Genomic DNA, 17,352 nt, shown 5'->3' on the forward strand with positions numbered 1-17,352 from the left:
TGCTGGTTCTTCTTCTTAGGGCGCGCGCGGCGTGCCACTTCCCTATTTATTGGCGCATGCGCGCTGGTGTTATGTCGCCAGCGCGCAGTGGCTCGAACTTTTAAGTATTTAAAGCCACAGAATATGTTTTTCCTTGCCCGTTATAGGTTCATTCCTGGTGCCTATCTGAGTTTATTCCTGTCTGATTCTGTTACCTGTTGTGACCCCTGCCTGTTTTGTGACTTCCGAAATCCTGACCCTGCCTGGTAACCGACTCATCTATCCGTAACCCTCCTGATTGATCTCCTGGTTTGACCCTTGCCTGTTTGACTCCATTTGCACTCTGCCTGCCCCGATCCAGCCTGATCTGACTATGCTTTCTAACTACGCCTTGTACTGTGATCTTCTGCCTAAAAGACTTTGCTTTACCGTCGTGCCCCTTTGCTCGTCCAGAACCCTTCGCTTGGCACCTCTATTAATAAGACCTGGCGGCATCCGATTAGCCGAGGGCTACTCTCCCAAAGTGAAAGGCGGCTGTTAAAGGCAGAAGCAAGAGCCAAGAACAGGGTGCTTAGCATCGGTTCTGGATTTAGGGTGCCAACCGTGACACATCTTACCTGTAAATTCTACTTCTATGATAATATCACTGTGACGTCTCAACAGTAAGATCATATTTTATATCAGCTATAGCGTCCCTCATAAAAAGTAACATTTACTCTATACTAGTGATGGGCGCATTTGTCCTGTTTCGCTTAGATGAAAAATTCACGAATTTCCAGCGAAATACGCAAAATTGATTAAATTCTCAAAACGCAGTTTTTACCAACGCGTCAATTCTGACGCTGGCGTTAAAGTCAATGGGCATCCAAATAATGTTGATGCATGATGGTTTTGACACGATCGACTTTTCCGACGCACGTCTAAAAAATTTTCAAGGCAGTTTTGAGAAACATGGAAATTTGCCACGAATTTATTCGCCCATCACTACTCTATACTCAACTTAAATTACTATAGTGATATAAGAAATCTCCTTGGAGAACGATGACTATATTAAAACAATCGCCATGGAAGATAATCTGGTTCAGGGGAACCAAGGGGGTAAGTTTCCATTCTGCGCCAAGAACCTTTACTGTGTCCCTTCCATATTAAAAATTCTGGAGGGGTCATTTCATTATGGTATTATAGATATTATGCTGCAAGAATTTTCAGTTAATAACCAAAAACTTAAGACTTATTATGTATATTTGATGAATTTGGTCTTTGGAATGAACTTTGAAATCTCATTATGGTTGACTGGAAGAAGTTTTCATAGTTATCTGCCCATAATCAGTTGTGATCTTTACCTCTATAACGGCAGAAGAACTGGCATGAGAAAACTACCATGGCAGAAAATATACAGAGAAGGAATGTTCTTTACAAACAATAAGACATGCCTTTTTTTACTTTAATGTCTGTTTAAGGAAAGTACAGTAAATGGGGAAGAAATGGTAATTATAAATAGCAGCACCATTCCATACTGTAAGTCACTGAATACATTGATGATTTCCTCTCCATCCTAATTAAAGCCAGTTTATGTTCAGCCACATTCGTAAATAGGGTCAATAGTTTAATGAGATCTTTCTTTCTGACGTTAACGCACAATTCTCTTAAGGCATATAATATTAGTAGGTTATAGGGTTATGAATCCGTGAGCAATATTTTGGTCATATCCACTTTGCAGCATCAGCTCTTGATTTGTACACAAGAATGTTATACTGCAAATTCTTCATTACAATAAAGCCTGATGTACAGACGGCTTCTTATAGAAACTGGACTTATGACATACAAGACTTCTTGAGGGATATTTATGTATTGCTGGTTGTCTGCTTCCCCCCCCCCCCGAGACCTGTTACCATATAGAATATTTGAATTGCAAAGCTCTGAAGCAGATGATCTGAAATATACTGAGAGGATTTTGTAATTGTAAACTATATGCAACATTTCCATAGCTTGACTGAACTTAATATATTTAAATACAAGAATGTGTTATTCTAAGCAGAGGAGACTTAAAAGCAAAATGAAAGAGCTGCTTATACAGCAAGAGTCGAAAGGAAAATTTCTTGCTGATTCTAAGAGGTCAATGTATAAAAACTGTGAAAATCATGAAGTGCCAACCTTTTAGTATACATGGTATGCTTCGGTCTTTATCAAGGATTAGGTAGGGGCGATGTGGAGGCAGATGGGGAAGATGAGTCCTTATGCAAGAACTAGCTGTGCCTACAGAACACAGACAGGGAAAGGCAGGAACAGGGTGAAGAGGGCAAAGAATCAGACTGGACCGGGTGAAGAGGATGATGAGTCAGACTGGATAGAAAAATGAAGGCGAGGATTCAGGACAGGCACAGGATGGAGTGGGTGTAGAACAGGAACAGACTGGATGGGACAGGACAGTGCGGGCATAGATCGGGACAGGCTGGGTTGGATAGGGCAGGACAGGATGGAGCAGGCATAGAATAGATCAGACTGGGAAGAAGGAGGATTGAAACAAGAGGACTGGAGAAGAAATGGGAGGAAAAGGCAGAGCAAGATACAGAGACAAGGGAAGATATAAGACAAGGTTCAAGGTACAAGGACAGGACTGGAAGCAGGAACAGGCAAGGTGAGGCAAGGTCAAGGTCAGGTAAGGACAAGGCAGAATAAGGTTAAGGCAGGATTTGAACAAGGCAAGGTTCAAGGTAAGACAGGACAAGGCAAGGAGGCTAGAGCAAGAACCTTTAGCTAGAGGGGATGCCACAGTGCTAGTATAGGTAATGCTCAGGCAAGGAGTGTGAGGTGGGCTGGAGAACTCTCCACTATTGTGTGCTTTCAAGAGCTTCTCATAGTAGAATCTAACTCATTTCTAGTTAAAGCTTCAAGTTCATCTTCTCTTCTTCATTGAGGACTTTGAAGACTGGGACATGCCCTCTCATTTATGTTTTAGCAGGTCATCTGACACTGGTGGGACCATCCTAGAGCTCTCGGTCCCCATCTATGCTGACAAGTAGGATACACCTATTCTCTTATTTAGGTGTTTGGAATAAGTCTTAGATAGAGTTCCAGAGCATTTTCCAGTCAGTCTTTGCTACCTAAGTTGCTTCATGTTTTCGTTTCTAAACTGTTAGGCTCTGCTGGGATTTGAGTCAGGCATCTTTCGGTTTCTGGCACCATGAGGGCAGATGAGCAGCCTGCAGGGTTGCTCACTTACTATTACCTGACCTTTGCAGCCCTAGCCCAGCAGCAGCCTGATTGGTGGTTTGGGGTCAGCTAATCAGGGCAGACCTTGCCCTATATAAAGTTATCCACAAGCTTGGACACCAAGGGGTTGAAGTCTACCAGGTGGAGGTGACTTGTAAAGGCTGTTGTTTGGAACTCAAGAGCAGCTAAATTCCCTTGTATTACTCAAACTGCTGTTGTTCCTGTAAATAAATCATCACTGGATAATATACCTTACTAAGTGATTGGTCACTGAGCATGAAAGGTCAGTAACCTTTGTGTACAACCTAAGGATGTGGTTATCAGCTCTACTTTGTCTAGTGTTTTTTCTAATGAACCATGAAACGGTATATATTTTTTTAATTATGCTAAATATCAACATGCTGATTTTTAGATGGTGTTTAACCAGGGAGTTCATTTTTTATGGATAAATTAGGAAACCATAGCTAGTTGTTGGATGGAAGAGTATTGTGATTTCATTAAAGAAAAACTGTGGCTTATTAGTGGGAACAAAGCCCTCAAGATTGAAGGTTCTACCCCTTATAATATGGTTAAAAACAGAGCTAACAAAAAAATTATTAATTTATTCACTGGTTAAAAGAACTTGATTTTACAAAGAATTTCTAATAAAGGCAAGTTTGTTGTGAAATATTTTAAAAAATAAGTACGTTTTTATAGGTTGGGTTCATTTGGCCAGGCAAATTTGTTTCAATTTAAAGGTATTTAAGTTGTCAAATCAAAAATAATTTTTGATTTGCTCTTTTTCCTTTCCCTAATGCCCAGTTTCAGCATTGCCTAAACCTCCACTGAACTCTTTGTTTTTAATGTTAAAGTCCCTTACACTAATAGGAAATATAGCAGCTGGAGGTGATTGTCTGAAGGCATTATGCTCATTATACAGTAAGAAAAGGCTGATAATATGAAAACTGCCAGCAATGTGCTATGGCAATAGCTACACCAGAATAGTATTACAGCAACTCTCTTTTCCTGAGCACAAATCTGCGGAAAAAGGAGTAGGTTATAGCAACTGTGTATGTAAGTTAAGATGACATTGCTGACAGGGGAATGGTTCTATTGTAAATGATGAGGTTGTGAGAAAGAAGACGTTGAAATGCATAGATCTAGGCTATGAAATTTGAATGTTATCTAAGGAATGTGAGATGGTAAAGCTGAGGTGGGTGTGAGGACTATGGAGCAAGCCATGAATTAAGCAAGGCAGTATACCATAACCACATATTACTGTTGTGAAAATGTGGTTTCCTATATCAGTTTGCATAGCAGAGCTAAACAGCATGGAAGGAAGAAAGAGGAGACCAACCCTTCCATAAGACTAATAATTACTGTACCCTCAACCAACTTATAACCAGTTAGGACATTGTCCAAATAGCAAACTGTCAAGAAAGGGAAAAATCCTGCAATATGGCATCTCTGTACCCAACAGAGATGTAAATAAAAGTTTAATAGTATGAATGAATACATACATTTCCTTTGTGTCCAAAAAATACAAATGTAATTATTAGATGATTCCATTGTAGTGCTAGGCAGATAAGTGTGTGCTAATCAGAGGGTAGGAATAGCTGGATTGTAGTAGTAGATGCCAAACTAAGCCTGTAGTATCTTTACCTAGTCAGCATTTAGACTCCACCAGTCACAACAACCATTCCATAGTTTTAGCAGAAGGAAAAATAAGCAATAAAAGACTAGAGTAGAGTAGATTCACTAACGGGCGAATTTTCACCAGCAAATGCATCACACACCTCGCACCATTTCCCCAGGCGCAAATTCGCTACCACGCCAATTCACTAATATGCAAAGTTTCGTCCTGTGCGCCAAACGCTGGTGGCTTTTCGCCAGCGTTACTTCGTCAGTGTGAGCACTTCATAGTGAAGATGCGCTAGCGTTCGTTTGTGCATAGTGAAATTCCGCTAGTGATCTTGTGTTTATTTATTTGCATAGGGCGAGTAATTTCAAGTTGTATGGACGTCTTTATTACAAATGCTTGAAGTTTTTTTTTAACGAGCCTTGATAAAGACAAGAGAGTTAATATAATTCCCTGCACATGAGCCCACTGTAAAATGAATGTTCCATATGTTATGAAATGTCTGGAAAAAAAACTGGTTAGCCAAAAAAAAAAAGTCAAGGATTTTTGCAGGCAATCCCACCTAAAAAAAGGAAAAGTTGCCAACATTTTTTGAACTTTTGTGCATTTTCAGAACACAGGATATGATATAAGTGACAGAAGATTGAGGAAGATGTAGCTGCTTTTTAGCCTGGTCTGAGGTGGTGAAGTCAAATCTGGCGAAAGAGATAACGTTCAATAAAATCTGGACTTTACTGAATTTGTGGAGTAACAACCTTTTGCCAGAGCGAAAAAGTCGCCTGGCGACAGAGTGCGAGCGAATGCTAGTGGCAGTCTTTTTCGCTAGTGAATTGACGCCCTCGTCTGTTAATAGTGAATAGTCGATGACCCTGTGGATGCGAATTGTCTCTAGCGATAGCCACTTTGTCCTTTACTGAATCTGCCCCTAAGAGTTTAGTTGTGTATTTTGGCTTTAAAATCATCATCAAGGGCAATTACATTTACCACCCAACTGACCATATTTTATGCCCACATCATTTCTATTTAGGCATCAATGCGGCCTCCTGGTTTGCTCAACATTGGTCAGTTTAGCGTCAAAATGACGTTCTCCTGTTAATCATTAGGCACAAGAGTGCTGAGCATATTGACACAGCCCACAGGGGTAACTCTAGGAAGCTCCAGCCAACCCCAGTGCCCATAGAGGCACTTACACACAATTCAACAGACAAGCTGGGCAAAATGTTGCTTAGTGCAAATATGGGGGGGGGCAATTAGGCACAATGAAATAATTCATTTCTGAGCCCTACGCTCTTTAGCTATAAATCCCCAATTCATTATCATGTATTTAATGCTTTTTTCCTCCCTGGGATTCATTTTTAACATGCTTAATAGCTGCGATGAAAACTTTTTGGTTCATCTATATCACTCTCGCTTTTAATGCTAATCTTTTATTCATACTTGCGTCTGTTATCGGTTAGTTGGGGAAGAGCTAATTATGGGCCTTGGAGGAGCTTCTCTCCTTTCCTTTGTTCCATGTCATTGTCATTTCTGAAGTTCTGTGTTTGATTTGCTGAATCCATTCCTGCCCAAATGTATGTTTTTCAATAGAGTAATATTTGTTCTGAGTCTTTTATTTACATAAATCTTTTCAGCGCGACTTTAGCACAACACTGTTAGATTTACATTTTATTTCCACCTTCTCTGTTATTGTGAGGAAGATTAAAGTGCTAATAGGCTGCTTTCTATCTCCCTCTTTGTGTTATATGGATATGTCAGATGGCATTAGGGAGAGAAAATGTTTCCATTATAAGAATAAGGGCTTGTTTCAAAGAGTTTTTCTGTCTTATCCCTTCTGATCCTTTTTTTTTTCTTCTTCAAGTTTCTTTTCTGTTCAGAAATCCTGTAACGAATAGAACACAATGATTTGGATATTTTTCATCTCAGCTGATACAACATTTTCAGATATGGAACAGCTTTGCCTACAATTCTGTCATTTCTTTAGTTGATTTAGTTGTACGGAATAATTTGAAAATGTGATCATGTGCTGGTCATTCAAAAGCATTTTTTTGTGTTGACATGGACATACAATCTGTTGAATCTATTATGATCAAGTACACATACACATTTTTCTTGGCTGTATTGGCACTCGGAGGACTTTGATGGTGGAAGATTTAAACAGCTATGCCATTAACTTAAAGGGGAACTCCGGCTTCCAAACCTAAATTTGATACAGAGGACCATATAACACAGACACCCCTAATATACCGATCACAGTTACCTGTTTCTTTAAAAAGTATGAATAAATGCCATTTTCTATGCTGAAATCCAGTACTTCTCTTTCTGCATCACTTGAAATCCTGGCAATTCTGCATCATTTGAAATCACGTGTGAAGGGAATTGTGGGGTTTGTAGTATACAGCTGAGGACAGATGGCTGTTGATACAAAGTAAAAGTAGTCAGGCATACGGAATGCATATTAGGACATTGTCAGGGGAAATCCATCTCCTGTATGCAATCTCCTATGCTAGAGGAATGCAATGTTACCTGCTTTTCCATTCAACCCTCCTCAAAGCAGACGTTACACCTAGCTCCTCTCTTCTTAGCTGTAAGGTCCTGCTCCTCACTCCTCCATCCTCAGCCATCCGACCTGGGTCCTCACTCCTCCCTCCCCAGCCATCCGACCTGGGTCCTCGCTCCTCCCTCCTCAGCCATCCGTCCTGGGTCCTCACTCCTCCCTCCCCAGCTATCCGACCTGGGTCCTCGCTCCTCACTCCTCAGCCATCCGTCCTGGGTCCTAGCTTCTCCCTCCTCAGCCATCAGCTGTAGCTCGAATTTGACTGCTGCAATTAAAAAACCTAAAACACCTATTGGCTAAAACAAATGGCAAGAACAAGTAACTATAATCAGGGTGCAGGACTGAATATGCACACCCTGAGGAGTGAGAAGCAAGAGCTGATGACTGAGTAGGGAGAAGCTAGGACCAAGGGCGGATGGCTGAGGAGGGAGGGATGAGGAACCAGGACCCAGGACGCATGGCTGACGAGGGAGGAGTGAGAAGCGAGGACCCAGGACGGATGGCTGACGAGGGAGGAGTGAGGAGCAAGAGCTGACAGCTGAGGAGGGAGGAGCGAGGTGTGACATCAGCCTCAGAGGATGGATGAGCAAAAAACCATGCCATGTCGCATTCCTCTTGCGCATGCAGGACAAGGATTTCCCCTGACGATGTCCTAAAATGCGTTCTGTACAGGCAGCTCAGCAAAGTAGTCAGACAGATCAGCAGGAGAGCAGGGGGCTAGGCTTAGGGAACTGTTCTAAATCATTAAAAATCACGAAAAGTCTGCATGTTTTTTTAACTGATGTATATTGCAAAGTTGCTTGACATTGTGTTTACTTTTCAAAAAGATAAAGTTATGTTTGTGTGGAGTTCCTCTTTAATATAAAACTTGAATCTATATTTGTATGAGAATTCTCTGACATTTTCAAGAATGTTAGAACCATGTTAGAACCATGTTAGAATGAGTTAGAAGTTAACACTCGTCATAGCAAGGTGACGCTATAGTCTGTACAAGGAGATATTATACCATTATGTCAATGTAGGCATTCCCCTGTTCTAAGCACAATCGCACTGGAGGCCTGGAGGGTTTACTGGCACTTTACTTTAACATCATTAATTACCTCCAAGTATCAATTAATAATGAAAAGTTGACACTGCAATAAGTGCTCTAGATGTTCCTAACCACAAAGAATATAAAATCCATTTGGGTAATTTTGGGATTTTTTTTTTTACAGTGAGAGCTGTGAGGATGTGGAGTTCTCTCCCTGAATTAGTCATACTGGCTGATACATTAGATATCTTTAAAGGACAAGGAAAGTGCAAATATGTAAACAGAAGTAAAGAGTAAATATAGGCACATGGAAAGGCATACCATTATCATCTTGTGCAGTGCTTGTAATTTGCATAACATTCCAGCCATTTAGCAGTATCAAATCATCAGTTTAGAAAAAATGCAGACTAAAAGAAAAAAAATCCCATCATGCAGCTCTCTGTATCCAAGACTAAAACTGGGCATAGACTTGCAGATTTACCTTCATATCGGACGAAAGATTGTTCGGTGCCATCTTCCGACCTGCCACTAACCATTCAGATCAAATCAAGTAGTAAAAAAACAAATCAAACGATGTTCTGCCCCTACAGCAATTGTACGAAGATAGATCCAACAAAAGCTGGGGACAGTCTCCCACTGATATTGTCAGATCGCAATACATAGCGTCAGATCAGGAGCCGACAGAAATTTTGTAACCTGTCCGATTGTCTGAATGACCGATTGCCATGGCACAAAAAATGTCGGGACACTCCACACACAGCCCGAAAATCATGAAGATACATACGATCAAATCTTTGCGTCTATGACCATCTTAAGACCAGGAGCATGCGCGATAGCTAGGATCTCTGGCTCCTTAATCTTAGAAAAGTGATCCCCAACCAGTGACTCACGAGCAATATGATGGTCACCAACCCATTCAATGTTGTTCCCAGTGGCCTCAAAGTAGGTGCTTATTTTTGAATTCCAGGTTTGGGGGCAAATTGTACTGCAAAACAGTCTCCTGTAGGCTGCCAATAGTGATGAATACATTTTGGTTGAAAAATTACACCCATAGACTCCAATGGATGAAAAAAATGTTGCAAATTTTTGCTGCCAGTCCACATAGGTGTTACCAAATTACCAATCACACCCATTATCTGACTGTCCCATGGACTTTTCATGCTTGTGTTGCTCCTCAACTCTTTTTATATTTGAATGTGGCTCACTGGTAAAAAAGGTTGGAGACCCCCTGTCTTAGAACAATGGCACACAGAGCAAATACCATTGACTAGAAACCAATGAAACATAATTTATTTAGCTACATTTCTCATAAATATATTCAAGCTGTATCCCTTGTCTGTATCAATAAAAACACTTATCAGCATCTGCATAGTGCAATGTTCTTTTTATTTAGGTCCCTACAGAAATAAAGAACCACTACGAGCTGAGTGTGCCATGGTAAATTTGTACACAAGGTCTAGCAAAGTATATCTAACAAGATCTGAGGTTCTATTATCAGGACAGGAGCATCATCGATCAGCTCCTGTTGTCTCCAATGAACAATATTCTACTAAGCAGGGAGTTGTGGTGTGGCGGAGAAGTCATGGAGAAATGACTTAGAATGTCTGAGCTTGGTTTCTGGCTAAACTATTTGGCACTTAAACTGCAAGTTTATAATGAATAAACATTCTTTCTAAAAACATCTTTTGGTTTTGGCACATTTCAATTCTTCCAATTGCAGAGGCTGACTCCTTCTAACAAGAAGTCTGCAAGATGGAGAAAAGCTGACAAGAGCACCGATGGATTCATACAAGGGTTATATCTCAAAATCTGGTACAATTTGACAATTCTTCTGAAAAAAGTGACGAGTCTGGGTAGCAGACTTCTAATAACAATGACTGATAATAGAATGAATACACCTTTTTTACTTTTACATTGCTCGAAGCATGAGAATTTTTTTTTTCTCTGTAGATTTAAGTGCATTTTAGACCTACTTCCATTGAAAGCTCAGAAAAGCTTTTAAAAAAAATTCTACTGCATTGTTTGCTATGCGAGGATCCATACTTCTAAAAGATGTATGTATTGTGGGAATTTATGAATGGTAGTACAGTAGTGATGGGCGAATCTGTCCTGGAAAATTCTCAAATTTACCACGAAATTTCGTCGAGAAATTTGCGAAACGCATTGAAGTCAATGGGCTTCAAAATCATTTTGAAGTGCGTCAATTTTTATAAGCGAGAATATTTGGTCCAAATGCATTAAAGTCAATGGGCACGCAAATAATTTTGACGCATGCCAATTTATTTTTGACGCAGTGATTGTTCGTGAATTATTTAGCTTGCAGCGAAACGTGGAAATTCACAGCGAATTTGTGGCTGACAAATTTATTCGGCCATCACTAATACACTTTGGGGCAAATTCACTAAGATTTGAAGTTGCGCCAGGCGCAACTTCGCCACACTTCGCCAGGCGTAGTTTCGCCAGCGCTCCGCAAATTCACTTAAATCCAAAGTTGCGCTCAGGGGTAGCATAAGGTTGCGAAGTTGCGCTAGCGTTGATTCGCTATGTAAAGCGAAGTTACGCTAGCGAAGGCTAATTTGCATACGGCGCCAAATTCAAATTTCAATGGAGGAATACGTATCAGCACTACAAATGCCTAGAAAACCTTCAAATCATCAAATAAAAATTTTATTTTGCCCTACACATGTGCCCACTGTCTAGGTAAGTTGCCATGAGTCAGGAAATGTAGGGGGGAAGGAGGGGAGTCCCAAAAAATTTTTCGATCTTTTTCAGCCTATCACCCATAATGTAGAAAACACGCCAGCGTTTTTTGGGACTTAGAAAAAATTTTGACTTTTTCTGAAACAATCCCTATCTACTCTATTGCGCTTCGCCAGGTCTGAGGTGGCGAAGGAAGTCTAGCGTAAAAGGTAGCGTTCAGTACACTGCGCAAGTTAGTGAATTTGCGTAGTTACGTCGCTAGCGAAAATTCGCCTGGCGTAAGGGTGCGAAGTAACACTAGCGAAACTACACCAGCGTTCGTTAGTGAATTTGCGCAGTAACGAAAATGCCAAACGCTAGCGAATAGTGATGGGCGAATTTATTCGCCAGGTGCGAATTCGCGGCGAATTTGCGCGATTCGCGGCAGGCGAATAAATTCGCGAAACGCCCGCGAAAATTCGCCGAAAAAATTCGCCGGCGTCAAAATTTTTTTTTCGAAAAAACGGACGCCATCATCAAAAACGGGCGCCAGCGTCGGGAAAACGGGTGCCGGCGTCAAAAACGGGCGCCGGCGTCAAAAACGAGACGCCGGCGCAGTTTCGCGAATTTTTCGCCGTTTCGCGAATTTCGCGCGAATTTCGCGCGAATTTCGCGAATTTTCCGGCGAAGCGAAACGGCACAAATTCGCCCATCACTACTAGCGAATTAACGCTAGCGTTCGGCGCTTAGTGAATTTGCCCCATAGTCTCTTTAAAGTAAGAGACAACAACAACCAATGTAACTTCAAGAAGATATTTGCCTGTGTTTTATTTATAGCAGGGCTTTCCACAAAACCAGGCACATATCAACTTTACACGGTATGTGCAACAAAACTTAGACAGTGCCTCTGACATCATTTAGGGCAATTAATTCCAGGAAAATTACCAATATGTAAAGTCTTTTAGCTGTTCTCCTTAGCGCACTCCCTGCCCCTCATTTTTTCCACAGGTGTTAAATGTAGAAGAGCTCTGTACACTTTTTAATTAGTCTTTATTAGCAGACGTGCATATATTCTGTTCCTGAGGGGCTATTACTAAAATCTGAAAAATTCTCACTAAAACCACCTAGACCAAACTTCCGTGCACATTTTTAAATTGTCTGTTTTTTTCTGATTTGATGCCCGGAAACTTGTGGTTTTCCCATTTAAAATTCCAACCAAAATCAGACTTTAATAAGTAACCCCCTAATGTACAGACAATGTATAATGCAAAACAATATCGGCAATGTGGGTTAAACCTATTTTTGTGGGCCGATTCACTAACTTCGAGTGAAGGATTTGAAGTTAAAAAACTTCGAATTATGACGCGTTTTTTGGGCTACTTCGACCATCAAATGGGCTACTTCGACTATCGAAGGATACGAACTAAAAATCGTTTGACTATTCGACCATTCGATAGTCGAAGTACTGTCTCTTTAAGAAAAAACTTCGACCCCCTAGTTCGCCATCTAAAAGCTACCGAACTCAATGTTAGCCATAGGCTTTCCTAAGTTTTTTTGATCGAAGGATATTCCTTCGATCGTTGGATTTAAATCCTTCGAATCGTTTGATTCGAAGGATTTAATCGTTCGATCGAAGGAATAATCCTTCGATCGTTCGATCGAACTATTTGCGCTTAAATCCTTCGACTTCGATATCCGAAGGATTTTAATTCCCAGTCGAATATCGAGGGTTAATTAACCCTCGATATTCGACCCTTGGTGAATCGGCCCCTTAGTCTTTACCTTTAAACACATTTCAGGGAAACTTTGCTTTTGGGTAGAGGGAATAATAAATAGAACACTTATATTTTTGGGTCATACCCACCACTGTCTATTTACAGCGATTGCATTCTTCTTTCAGTAACTATAACCTATTGCAGTGATGAAGAGAACGAATTAGCTGAACATTTAATATTTTGGGCAACTGTTCATACTGGGGTAAATAGTTTCTAGGAACAAATATTTTCAAAAATTTGGAGACAGTCGGGGCAAAGTTTGCACAGAAATAGCATAAATGTATTTTATGTAGAAAGAAAGAAACTTCAACATTGTTTTAAAAAATCCCCTTCTAGATATCAGCTCACCAGTCATTAGAAAAGTATTTTTCATACTAGTATTAAAATCATGTGTGTCCTTGTAATTTTTGTATCACAAACATAAATTCTGCATCAGATGAAACTACTGTAGTGTTTCATTAAACTTTAGATCAAGTCCTATGAAAATTAAATATTCCCCAAGAAATCCCCATGCATACCCAGGGAATTACTGTTAAAAAAAAACCAACACAATCAACCAGAAGTGCCCTGGAATCGGGTGTTTTTTTATGTTTTGTTTTTGGTTTACTTCATTTATGTACAAGAGGAAAGTCCATCTCTGATTTTCTATCTACTGTATGAGTTGGATCGGAGGAGCTTTTCCAAGGTTTCTCTTTTTTTCTCTCTCTTACGAGAAGAAAGAGAACGGGTGGGAAATTACAGTCAATGAGTCACCTCCATCTGATTTATAAAAGGGTCTTCAGCATTTAGGAGCTGACTCTTCTTGACTTCTCATAGGAAAGCACGCTGACTGTGGGGGAACCTACTCACTCGGATAATATTTTTTCTGCTCAGCATTTCTTTCTGTTAAATATTATCAAGAAAAGCCACAAACATGTGCTGGGTTACTAGTGATCGGAGGCAGGAAGAAGAGGAAGTCTGTGGCCTACATTCACACGCTGCACTTACATATCCTCTCAGGAGGAGACCATCTGCTTTTAGGTATGTCTTCTTTTATTTGCTTTGTCTACGGTCTAAAGGAACTTGTGAAATATTATAAAACATGTGGTTTGAACAGCAGTTAGTATAGTCATTGGAACTAATGAGATATCCCAGTCTTGTACTCTGTTGTCTCCATAATACAATCTGTAAAATGAAGCAAAAATAATGCATTCAAGGAGTTACAGTTTGTTGATCTTTTTTATATGATAATAACCTTGGGAGATGCTCATACAAACATTGTGAATGTTGAATTTAAATTAAATTAATATTAAAATATTAAGTTGGTCACGAAAACGACATGAACAATAATGATTCTTAACCTATGGGTTGTGTGGCTCTCTATGACCCCCTTAAATAAAGTAAACTGTTCTGCTACAATAGTCAATAATAATGAAAAATTGAGCATAATTTAGACCAATTTTGGGGGGTCACTTTGGATCTGTTTGGGGCTTCCTGGGATTTGCTCTATAGAAGATCGACGATAGAAATTGCTCATATACAATGTTCACTAGTTTACACAAAATCCATTCTGTTTGGATCGTGACTAGATAAAGGATATGGGAAGCAGTATATGGTGGTGCTATTCTTTAGATGTACGGCCATGTCAACACTTAGCCAAATATTCGCAGGAAAGGCAAGAACTTCACCATTTCTTGCTGTGCAATTAATCCTATATTTAAGCCAGTTTTGCCACTCCAAGTACAGAACAACATTTTGGGGGATTTGCACCTCCCTTCGTCTGGACGAAGGGAGGTGAAAACCCCCCAAAACGTTGTTCTGTACTTGGAGTGGCAAAACCGGCTTAGGACGAAGGGAGGTGCAAATCCCCCGAAACGTTGTTCTGTACTTGGAGTGGCAGAACTAGTTAAAACAAAGGATAATTTGCACAGCAAGAAGCGGTGAAGTGCTGGATCATGAGCAGGGCATGGTTGGTAGTTCGAGTTTATAGAAGATAATTTCTAATCTTCAGTTGCATTACCCATTATTAACCCAGAGGTCCCACACTTAAATGAAGAGCAGTTATGAGGCTAAGAAATAATAGTGATGTTTACTCTTGGTTTCTCTAGGCAGAAAAGTCCTTTTTTTGTATTTTTTTGGAAAAGAAGCATTGCAGATAACAATGAGACCTAGAAGGGTGGTTGATGTGGCCTACTTATTTTCCAACAAATCTGGAATAACACTTTGGATAGTTTTCATTGTCAAAAATACATTTGGCTATTTATAGGTTTTAAATAAATTAAAATTAAAGTTAATATGTTAAAGTTAATACTGTATGCTTCCTATTAAAGGGATGGAGGGAGATTATGGTTTAATCAATGGGCTAAAGTGGTATACTGTCATCAGCTTGTTTAGCAGTTCTAGTTATTACTCTTAAAAAAACTGCACCACTTTTAATGTGTGGCATATTTTAGAATATTCATCAGCTGGTTCCCTTATTCCATTGAATGAACAGACACTTTTGTGGGTATTAGGTAATTTCAGGTGTTTTTAGTACTAAGAAACATATATTGATGTTTTTGGAAATTGCTAAAGAATTGACTGTTGGACATTCTGTCGGAGGCTCTGCTTATTAGGATGTCAGTGTTCTATTTTATTATATATCTCTGTATTACTTAATATAGACTAAATTCTCCTAGATATGTAGGACAGAGATTTGTTTGGAGCAGTTTATCATCAGGTGTTCTTGGGGTGGATTATGCATTAAGTATTTTTGTTTAAGTTGCAAGAGTTTTTGAGTAATTAGTTGCTGTTGGGAGACTGGCTAAAAAAAATAATATGTTCTCATAATTGTTATGAATTCATATGGCATATGGTAAAACCAAAACTGTTACAGGCTTTTTTGAACGCGTATGGTCTAAGGTGTATTTTTCTCGCTGTATATAGAATATTGCCTTTCCTTTTTACTAGACTTCCTCATTTAACTGTTAAACAAACTGTCAATACAGAACATAATAGGAAGAAGCCATTCTACTGTACAGTTGTTTTGTGTTGTTTCTATATAGTGATAAAAGTTGCACGACAACAGAAATGACAGGACCCTGGTTTAAGGGTGAACATTACGTAAAACTGGACCTGTTCAAGACATCTTTACATGTGCACCTCAAATGTTATTGGATTCTTTTTATTCATACAGTTTAGGAATGGGTGAAGGGCCACTTAATGTAAAACACAAGATATAAAACTGAAAATGAATCACTAGTTCCGGATTCACTAAGAATGTGTTCCCCAAACTGTATCTCCCTTGAGAGATAATGGGGAGCAATATAATTTATGCCACGTTACTGTGTGTCACATATTAGGGATTTTATTATTAATACAAATAATATCCCAGTGAACAATTGCTTAAACAGGGTGATATGGAAAAAGACAATAATGGGTTTCTGAATATCGTATCCCATGAGCAATGACTGAGGATGATTTGCATAAGAAAAATTTGAATGACCTTCCTAATGAATTTGATCTGGTTGGGTTTCCCCTCCACGATCTGAAATGCAGCAGCCATTGCATTCCTTCCCTTAAATGACTCTATGTAAAAGTTTTCAGTGGGTTGGAAGAAAAAGCACTGACTTATTCTAAAAAAAATCCCCATGGCTTCCTTAGATTCGGATTTGCATAGAAAGATAATTGGAGTGTAGGAGTGAAGAGTTGTTTCTCTTTACCTGATGATGCAGCAAAGGACTTCTGCCCCGATGAAACCTAAGAGGGCGCCTGACGTAATGGAACCGACAAGCCTGTAGGCAGTTATAAGGTTCAGCGAGGGAGGAAGCGAGTGTCACACTTACCACTTCCTCACTGTTTTATCTGAGCCACTTTTGTGCTCTTGTATTGAACAACTGAAAAGACCTGAATATAGATAAGCCAGAAAAAAGCATTAATATGATAATTAGTTTGAAGAAATGGAAATCATTGAGTGGCACTGGTACACGTCTGTAAATCATGCCCATGTCATAAACTGGGTGGCCTCCAAGAGAAGATTAAACCGAAAATAAAAATTTGCCTAATGAAAGAAATGTAATTCTTCTAATTCTTCTGATTCCGAACAGCTCTACATAGTTTGATGTTCTCATTGTCTACAAGTTGGTCTAATGCTCTGAATGACCCTGGCTGGTTTATCTCTCTGAATGTTCTGATATTTTGGATAAAAGATGGTCAATATCTAAAAATATTCGAATGATCTGGCTGGCTATAGGTTGATCTATCAGAAGAACATTCAAATGCTAGTTGCATTGTACTAAGGCAGGGTTCCCCAACCTTTTTTTATCCATGAGCCACATTGAAATATAAAAAAAGTCGGTGGAGCAACACATACATGAAAAAACTTTCTGGAGGTGCCAAAAAAGGGCTTGGTAGCTCCTATGTGGACTGACAGCCTACAGTAGACTCTGTTTGGCAGTACAACTGGTTTTTATGCAACCAAAATTTCCAAGACAGGAATTGAGAATGAAGCACCTGCTTTGAGACAACTGGGAGCAACATTCAAGGG

The 17,352-nt window shown here is 39.7% G+C and overlaps 2 long non-coding RNA genes across 2 annotated transcripts; both read right to left on the reverse strand.

The window, feature by feature from the left end:
• Positions 1-6,632: 6,632 nt before the first annotated feature.
• Positions 6,633-7,111, reverse strand: LOC121400401. Its single transcript, XR_005965720.1, has 2 exons — positions 7,068-7,111; positions 6,633-6,689 (listed from the first exon to the last, which is right to left on the reverse strand). It is a non-coding gene; the product is annotated as an uncharacterized LOC121400401 (long non-coding RNA).
• A 6,724-nt stretch (positions 7,112-13,835) lies between these two features.
• LOC121400400 lies at positions 13,836-16,641 on the reverse strand. The gene is made up of 2 exons (XR_005965719.1): positions 16,529-16,641; positions 13,836-14,012 (listed from the first exon to the last, which is right to left on the reverse strand). It is a non-coding gene; the product is annotated as an uncharacterized LOC121400400 (long non-coding RNA).
• Positions 16,642-17,352: the final 711 nt, after the last annotated feature.

Source organism: Xenopus laevis, chromosome 2S, assembly GCF_017654675.1.
Source record: "Xenopus laevis strain J_2021 chromosome 2S, Xenopus_laevis_v10.1, whole genome shotgun sequence".
NCBI lineage: Eukaryota > Metazoa > Chordata > Amphibia > Anura > Pipidae > Xenopus > Xenopus laevis.